Source organism: Diadema antillarum, unplaced genomic scaffold, assembly GCF_040938485.1.
Source record: "Diadema antillarum isolate AM-2024a unplaced genomic scaffold, OU_Dant_1.0 scf00000049, whole genome shotgun sequence".
Lineage (NCBI taxonomy): Eukaryota > Metazoa > Echinodermata > Echinoidea > Diadematoida > Diadematidae > Diadema > Diadema antillarum.
Genome location: NW_027270938.1, coordinates 541,872 through 551,651, shown reverse-complemented (window position 1 = coordinate 551,651; position 9,780 = coordinate 541,872).

The following is a 9,780-nucleotide window of genomic DNA, read 5'->3' as shown; positions in this document are numbered from 1 at the left end:
TTGAACGTGTTCTTCATCTGCCTCAGTCGTTGTTTGTGCTCCCGGATCATGAATCTTTTCTATGAGATAGCCGCAGAAACAGGGGCCCATAAACACGCATGCACTCGCACTGATCCAGTTCTGATATGACATATTGGAAAACATCCTTTATGTCACCACATTAAATTCCATGTCCTGCGGCACTGCAATCAAAATTCATAGCGTAATGGAATCAGACTGCTGTCCCAATAAAACGCATCGTTGGCGGCCTCACTCAGATATCGTGCTCACGGAGGATGACAGCATGCGGCACTATACACAGAGTCACTCCCGACCGGTTTGAATGTGAGATTTACCGAGATGGGAGGAAAATATGGCTTACATTATCATGCACTTGGTGGGTTTCATCTCATATTCACCTTGCATGATGGCTCGAAGAGGCTTATCATGTGTGGATTCGTGTGTGTGTGTGTGTTGGTGTGTGTGGGTGTGTGTGTTTTTGCTTGCATGCCATTGCCCTGAGAGACGGTAATCGCTTTGGGGAAGGGGTGTTATCCGCCGCGATCCTCGGCTCTCGAAGCTGGAGAATTACTGTGATGACACCTTTCATTAGTGTGCTCGGAAATGAGATAATCTGATTTTGATGGGCATGGCTCAGAGAGAAGCCAGATTGAAATCAAGAGGGAGAACATGAGAGAGGGGAGGTGGGAGAGAGAGAAGGAGAGAGATGATCGCTTCTGACCTTGTCTGGTTTTGACTTGCTGGGATTTAGTTATCAATGCAGATTTAGATCGAGGGACACACTCATTTGGATTTATTAAAATCCGTATTGGATAACAAACTATGCGCCTAGCTTACATTGGAATCGGGATATTCAGTCGGTATTGAATTTGTACTGACAGACTCTGTAACACAGTCGGAAAACATCCCAGCTTAAAGGCCCCTGACATCTAGTTTCGGTGGTGGCTTCTGCGTGATGTAAAAAAAGGTCTCCAAGTCAAAAAATCATTAATCATTTGCTTGAAATATGTATCAAATGATTTTGATCATTTTCTTTTACTATTTTTTAATAAAAAGAAAATCTGCCTCTCCTGGTGTCATCTGGGGTAAAGTCAGCTGAAATTACCATATCAATACCCAATCTAACACCTTTTCTTGCCATGCTCACAATTCTGGAACATTTCCCACACAGTAATGACTTTACACTTCATGCTATTAGAACCACCTGGCCTGATTATTCTATGACATATTCTATGTCTCTCGATTTTGAGTTTCAGTGCGTTACTAAAGGTAAGGTATAGGGTCTACATACCATGAATAGCTTAAGTATTATGATGCTTATTGATTTTCAATTTATCTTCCTCTTGATTGTATCACGGAAGCCAAGAGAGGTGTTTTATTTTGTTTTATTGTTGTTATTACTCGCCTTTTCCTTCCCCTCCCATCTCCCATCCACACCAACACCCATCCACACACACACACACACACACACACACACACACACAAACACACATCATGACCAAATGTTTCAATGCGAAATCTAACACAAAAAAATGTAGAAAGAAACAAGAACACTACATGAACTGTGTCCCCGCAGTCTGACTGTTATACTATTTGACAGCGAGGTGGGGCAAGACGTTAATATCTTCATGAGATAACTATGATAATGATGATGCGCTCCAGCTTTAACACGTATCATCCACTTGACTGCATTTATATGTGCTTCAGGCTTGCAAACGTAATTCTATGATTATTGTGCTGCCACTCTCTGCCGCACACACACACACACGCACACACGCACACACACACACACACACACATACACATACACACACTAAGAAACGCCTTGATTCAAGACCATTTAAGGTTACTCTTTGAAACATACATCTTGGGTGCTTGCCACTAGAAAGGTTTGGTTATTTCAAAATTGTCGTTGTTTGAGTCTACTTCATCAAAAACGCTGATGTAGGAGACATGGTATGAGTAATATTTGGAATTGACTCTGCTCCCATAACATTTCGAAAGTATACCATACTTATGTACTATTATGTCTAAAGATAATATGATATTCATGATCATCACGTCCAGTGAACAATCTCCGATGCAACTGTACACTTATCCATTGAGCTTGTGGAACTACTATATGCCTTAATCATTTATGAACGTTGACGATATACTTTCAATCTGAAATTTTGGCACTAAAGTGAGATAGTTTGTTCAATATCAGTTACCTACTGATTTCATTGCGTTATTGGGTTACTGTGCGTATCTGCGTGTGTATGTACATGCGTACATACGCCGCATACAACATAATCACCATTACAATGCAGAATTCCGACGCTATCATATTAAGATGCATCTCGGGACTCAAGAGAAGCGCATTCCAGGAATATTTGTAGCTATGCATCATAAATATCTATTTATAGTGAGTTAGATATTCAGAGTGAGATATTTTGTCTCCTTGGGGTATAAAGCTGCTTTTCTGTATGTCTTATCACGAAGAAATAATATCCATTCAATTATAAAGAAAATATAGTGGGCGTCGATGTCAATATTCTTTTGTAAGATCTATCATTTCACAGTTAAAGAGGATTTTTTATAGTTTGTAGAATTATTGGCTTACAATAGTAGATGCTGTGAGAGCAAGTAGGCGCTTCTCTCTCTCTCTCTCTCTCTCTCTCTCTCCAATACCACCTATTAAGTACACGAACTGAATTCAGACTCCGCGAATAGATTAATGGTCACGATAGTAATCATATACGTCGATGTATACGACTTATACTACTATTATTGAATATACTGCACATGTTTCTATGGTTTGATAATCAATGGCTATGAGGAATTTCCAAAGAAAGGAAAGAAAACTACCAATGTTTTCACTATAAAAAAGACCCAACAAAAATGAAAAAGACAACCAGAACTTTAACTTGGTAGACTTATAGATACGCGTCATCTCAGCGCAGATTATTATCATTAAAACTTTGTCATTTATAACGACTGTCAGTCAGTTCTCAGAACTTAAATAACCGCATGCCCACTCAATTTGAAAATAGATGGCATTAGAAGGGAAACATAGTAAAATGTTATCCAATATATGAATCATCTACACAGATAATCCGCGGTATACCCAAATCCTCATCACGCGACGCCCCGCCATTTTCACCCACGAAATGCAATTAAGGAAGGTTATTCCACGAATTGCTCTATGGTTGGATAGGGAACGGCAATAAAAAGAATGTATATTTCATGAAATAGATTCGTTTCTGCCCCCATAGTTCCCATAGACTGAACACGAATAATGGTGACCGTGATCAGCAAACGAAATATCTACTCGCAAATTATGGTGTGTGGAAGGCACTACACTAACAATATGAGCAACGCACATCTCTGGGAAGTGATGGCCCTTCTACACAATAGTTAGCAGGTATTCAAACTATTTCTGGGCAAAACAAATGAGATATATGTCAATTTAAGTTTAAAGGGAAAGACGGTGTTGTCCCTAATCACATCAGACAATCTCTGTTTATGTAATCATATGCAGGAAGGCGTAACATGACAATAATAATGAAGTCGAGACTTATGGCATTTCCGATGGTGGTCATGACATAAAATTCATTAATGTGGAAGCATTTTATAGTAAAGAAATATACAACATGAAAGAAACTAAAGGATATCTGAAGAGATAGAGTGCCAGGGGTAGCCCTATAAACCCACTTCAGGTCATATAGGTAAGCTATAAGTGGGTCACCTCTGGCTTAACAGCCAACTCATAACGAGCTTCGTTCATTTCGAATCCCACCCGAGGGCGTGAGTCTACACAAAAACGGCCCCCATTGAATAGCTCTGTGGCATTTTGTGACCAGTTCAAAGGGGTCTCGCTCATTTGAAACCTCCCACACAGAGTGAAACGAACGAGTTTCGCATCGTTCTGCTATGGTGCTACCCTTCTGCCTCAAACAAATTTTCCCTTCTTCATTTCTATCGTAATAAGGTAATTTTCAATTAACATGAGCATAGGCCAATAGGTGTCAAAATTTGCAGACGGTGTGAGAATGCTGGTAGAAACCCATCGACTTATTAATCTTTGAAAGCTCCCGAAGTGAACACAAAATAAGTTGGAAGGTTCACCATCTTACTTTGAAGCAAGAGAGATGCGACAAACTTTGTGCAGGTTTCCTAAGTGACAAAAAAAAAATGATCATGGGGACACTTGGGAGCACAAAGGAATAAGATCTAAAGATAACTTGTCGGTGATTTCGTGCTTATGATAAATGGAGGCGAAACTAAAAGTTTGCACCAAAAGAATTAAGATCTTTAATTTCTTTCTCGTATGCGACTAGCCCGCGCAATCTTGTGAATAGGGGACAAATGCCGCAATAAGGTGGATTTTAACAGTAATAACTCCTAAAACTGTTGAAAATGTTCTATTTCACAATATGAACCCATTCATTTCTCTTTCAACCAAGTCGTATTTCTAGCTTTTCTTTTTTTGATATAATATCTCATGAATTCTGCAAGTTCTGTTTTCAAAATAACGCATTCCATATGAACGACGTATAAAAAAAATTAAACCTCTATCGTTTTAATCTGAAGCAATCATTTTTGAGCAATTGATAAGAAATTAGTGTCCTGACGTCATAAACGTCATCGATTCAACTTAAAGGGCCATTTCAGACGGTTTATATAACTTCGTATCATGTAGTACATAAATCGATAGTGTCATCTACAGATTTGTGGAGTTTATAGTGTTTCTTGAGCAGATAAACCAATACTCTGAAAACCCCAAAACATATTACACTAAACAAGGATGATGACATAGGAGGCTAACATATTCCAGAAAATATGCATCAATACGGTTCCATTGCAATACAGCTTGCTTAAAAAGTTCACCTCTGTATAGAAGACATGCATGCTTTCCTCTTTTGTTCTGTTTCCTCGAGCACACAATCATGCATTCTTACGCGAAGCAGCTATGTCATCTTCCGTGTTCATCGTGATTAGTTACGAATTTTGAAAATATTCTTATTCTTCATCCCAGTCACTATAAATTCTGAAACTCTGTACCCAGTACAACCAATCTATAGTTGTTCAAATGCAAAAGTCTGAGAAGCATGCGAGGTTTCCTTTAAAGCACAGTATTTACCATGCTGACGTCAGTCATTTCCAATAGCATTTAATACGAAAATATCATTATACTGCAATCAAAGGTGACCAGTAAATATTGTTATTGTACGCCAAAATAACTCACCTACACATACACACTCACCAACCCACACAAATTCACCCACACACACATATTATACGAGCATGGTCTCAACCATCGTACGTATGTGACCAATCTATGTGCAGTAAATGTATGCACACACACGCACATATACACACAAACAAACAAAATGAAAACAAAAACACCAACAAACTAAAAACAGACCTAGGAGTCTAACGAGGTACGTTACTTTGTCCGCTATTTTCACAATTACCTATGTCGACGAGGCTTAATAACACCGCACATAGAATCGCTGACCATCAAGGTGACAGACCACTGAGATAAGATCGCCGCAATAGATATTAATAGATCCTGGGTGCTCTGGCGTGCAGAGTGGGTTAGGAATGTCAAAATGATAATGCATAAATCATATCCCCAGCGACATTTTAGCCTCTATCCCAACGATCCGGGCAACAGGATCCGGTCGTAAATATGCAGTAGGAATGAGCTTTAAGATGGATTCCGAGTGAAGGCATGTGAGTTCCATCGATCGTGCTTGATGACGCCTCATTTGTGTTTGTAATGTATGTTTGTGGTGTGCTGCTGGTGTTTTATGTGCGTCGTAGGACTGGCGAGGTGACGTTGACAGGCAAGAAATGTTGCTGTAGGGTATTCTATATCGTGGGAAATATCCGTAACGTCCACTAGAGAGCGGTGGACGATTGTAGGATTGCTCAGATATGTTTGTAAGCAGCACATGTTCCATTTTAGAATGGTTCTCCTTTGTGGAAAAGTCGGTTAATACTCTATATGGACAATACTTAAAAAATAAGCAGTTATTCATCCAACTTTGAAAAAAGCAGGCTTAGATCAGGAGTTTCTAAAAAATTACCGCCCAATTTCAAATTTACCTTATTCAAGTAAATTGCTTGAAAAGGTTGTTTTCTCACAACTGACAATGTATCTGCAAGATAATGAATTGCTTGATTCATTTCAATCTGCGTACAAGCCTGGTCATAGTGTAGAAACACTGTTAGTCAACTTATCAGATATTGTGTTCAGAGAATTAGATAGTGGTAACATCACTGCTCGTATCATGCTTGATATGAGCTCAGCTTTTGACACAGTCGATCATGCTATTCTGATTCAACGATTGAGATATTTGGGCATCAAAGGAACTGTTCTTGATTGGTTTATATCCTACTTATGTGATCGATCTCATTATGTCAGAATTGGTGATTCTACCTCTTGTAAAACTATGACAAAGTTTGGTGTACCTCAAGGTTCTGTTGGAGGCCCGCTGCTTTTTTCTCTGTATATGCAACCAATTAGTGAAGTATTTCGCAAGCATTGTATTAGTTATCATTGTTATGCGGATGATATACAACTATATTTGTCTTTTAAACCCACTGTGTCTTCATTGTCATCCGCCATTGCAAAACTCGAAGCATGTTTGCAAGACCTGAAAATCTGGCTTACATCCAATGGCCTTAAACTAAATGATGACAAATCTGAGTTTCTGTTATTGGGATCAAAGCATATGTTAAGCAAAGTTGATTATCAGTCATGTCATGTCAACATCGGTAGCACTTGCATTACTCCGTCGAAAACAGCCCGTAATCTAGGTGTCATATTTGATCAGGAAATGTCATTTCGAAGTCATGTAACTCATATTCAGCGGAATGTTCGATATCAGTTGCGTAATTTAAGTTTCATAAGGAAATATTTGTCTAAATCTGCAGCTGAGATACTTATTCATGCTTTGATTTCTTCTCGGTTGGATTTTTCGAATTCATTGTTGTGTAATCTTTCAAAAAAAGATGTCACAAAACTTCAACGGTTGCAAAATTCTGCTGCCCGATTGTTAACTTTTACTAATAAGTTTGATTCCATGTCACCAGTTCTCCGTTCCATACATTGGTTGCCTGTATAAAAAAGGATTATTTTCAAGATTCTTGTATTAGTACATCATTCAGTTCATTCTTTTTCCCCAATATTCATAAGTAATTCTGTTCAAAAATACAATCCGACACGAAGGCTACGTTCATCATCAGATGCATTCTTACTCCAAACACCCAGAGTAAAACATGGGTATGGTGATCGTGCTTTTTCCGTTATGGGACCAAAATTGTGGAATCAGTTACCTCTTCAGTTAAGGGAACTGTCATCTACAGAGTCATTCAAATCCAAACTTAAAACTTATCTGTTCCTTTCATACTGAGGACTGTAATTGCTGTATGTCATTAATATTGGATCAATATTGTATTTTTAATTGGTATATGTTGTATTCTTTATTTGGTATATATTTGTTTTTGTTTACCATTTTCTTCTTTGTTGAAATGTTTGAATATGTATATGCATGTAAATATATGATATCTTTTCATTTTTGAAGCGCCATGAGCACTGAAAAGTGGACCTGTGCGCTATACAAGAAGCCACTATTATTATTATTATTATTACTTGCCAAATTCAATAGTCTATAATAGAAACCTCACCAATGAAAATGTTGGGAACTGCATTCGCAGTGTTTGTGGTGATGTTTCCCACATCGTTGAAATGATAAATCAAGTTAATCAGCAACAAAAAAACAACAAAAAGATAGTGACAGTTACCATTTATGTCGGCAGCTGACCCAGTATTTACAGTATCCAGCTAAACAATAGGTCAGCTAGGCAAGGTACTCCATACCACTAGGTAAACATCACAACAATGTAAGTGTAAATGGCAGATAAAGGTGTGTGGGTAGTTTCTTTCATGAATCATGAGTATTTGTGTGTGTGTGTGTGTGTGTGTGTGTGCGTGTGTGTGTGTGTGTGTGCGTGCGTGTGTACAGTGTATTTTTCGTGTGGGTGTGTCTTAAAGTGTGTTGACGGGTTTTTTCAATTGCTGTAACAGATACACAATTACTTGGATGAAGATCTAGAAAATTAAAGACTGATTCGAAGAAGAGTATCAAAAACGCAGTCTGTAAAGGGCGTTTTTGTCGGTGCATGATAGACGTCCTTTTGTTCTTGTTTGTATCCTCTCTGTATTATGAAAAGTTTAAAAATATTCGAAGTATCATAATTCGTTACAAATCATGCGCATTTAATAAGGATATCATTTCTGTCATTTTAAGGTATTGTTGAAATTACGAGATCGTGTGAAAAGGCATCAATACCAACTCTGTATTCACTTCGAGCAATGATGTCTACGATACCATCCCCACCCTTCTTCGTGCTTGGAGTAATAAGGAAATCGAGAACTTAACAAATGCACTCAATATAGATGCATTTTTTGTCAGTACTGGTGAGACATGGTGTGCTGTCCACGTGTTTATGATGTAGGGCCTAACTGATGTAACCTTCTTATCAAACATCCCAGTCAAAACATGAACATGATTCTTATGTAATTCACATAACTGTATAAACCACACGTGTATTCGTGTGTAATTACGCACCCCACATACACACATATGGAAATACATATCTTCATGCTTGGTGATCTTTGTATCTACAAATGTATTTATTCATATCTTTATTTTTCTATCTATACATTTATTCGTCTATATACCTATAAATATTACTTTTTTAACTCATTCATTTGATTACGAATGCGTTTGGGTAATGCGCTACAAGTAAGGGAATGGTGTTTACAGCTTCGACGCATGTAACCAAACTGAAAACTGCACATCATTGAGTGTATTAGATAGGTCGTGTGTATCATGTCCTTGACATCAGAGCATAATCTAGGTGCCATCATAATGCTGTTTCAAAAATAACTTCCTGAGCTCATTTAGTTAATTATTCAGGAGCCTTTTCCCATTCAAACCTGAAGCATTGCCAAAGCTTTACATTCGCAAAGTCTACACGGCCCCGTACAATGCATAGATGATTGCGCGAAAGAAAAGGACATTTGCCATTTGTTACAATCTTGATCAATCCTCATTCATAAACTGTGTCGTCTGTATCAAAGAAACATTCTTTTACCTAACAAATTAGTAATTGCCAGAATCAGATGATGCCACCATCCGTAATTTAAGCATATTCCAAGGACGTGTTTGACCGGGAAAGTTTGCGCTCTTTTTCTCATACCACATTCGCCGCGAGTCGGTATTTTCCGTCCAGGCCAGTAATTTTACAAATAACGCGCTGTCAATCGTGTTAGCCAGGTAAATACGCTCAGGAACTTCCTAGAGCACAAACCTGCTTTGAGCACACAATGAAACGTGTCTTTCCTTTTATTTCAGCTCTGTCATCCTTATCTCTCCCGTCGATTACTTTTTTTTTCTCTTTACTGTTTTATTTGTCTCCTTTTACGTGTGCAAGTCCCTGGATTGACAACAACCGCCACACAACTGTAGATTGACAAAAACACACACATTATAATATATTATGATAAATTATTGTACGTGTTATATGTGGTTAGTGATCGTATCCTACCTGTTGACTAAATTTTATCTTTACCAAAGCAAGGCCTTACGTCTCCGTGCATTGTTTTCATTAATTCTTTCGTCAATCACTGTTCTTAATTCCCACTAACCTTGTGGTTTCTCTGATCTAAGCGATTAGGCACATCTTTGAATTAAGTTTGTGTGGATATTGCTTAAGCATGAATTG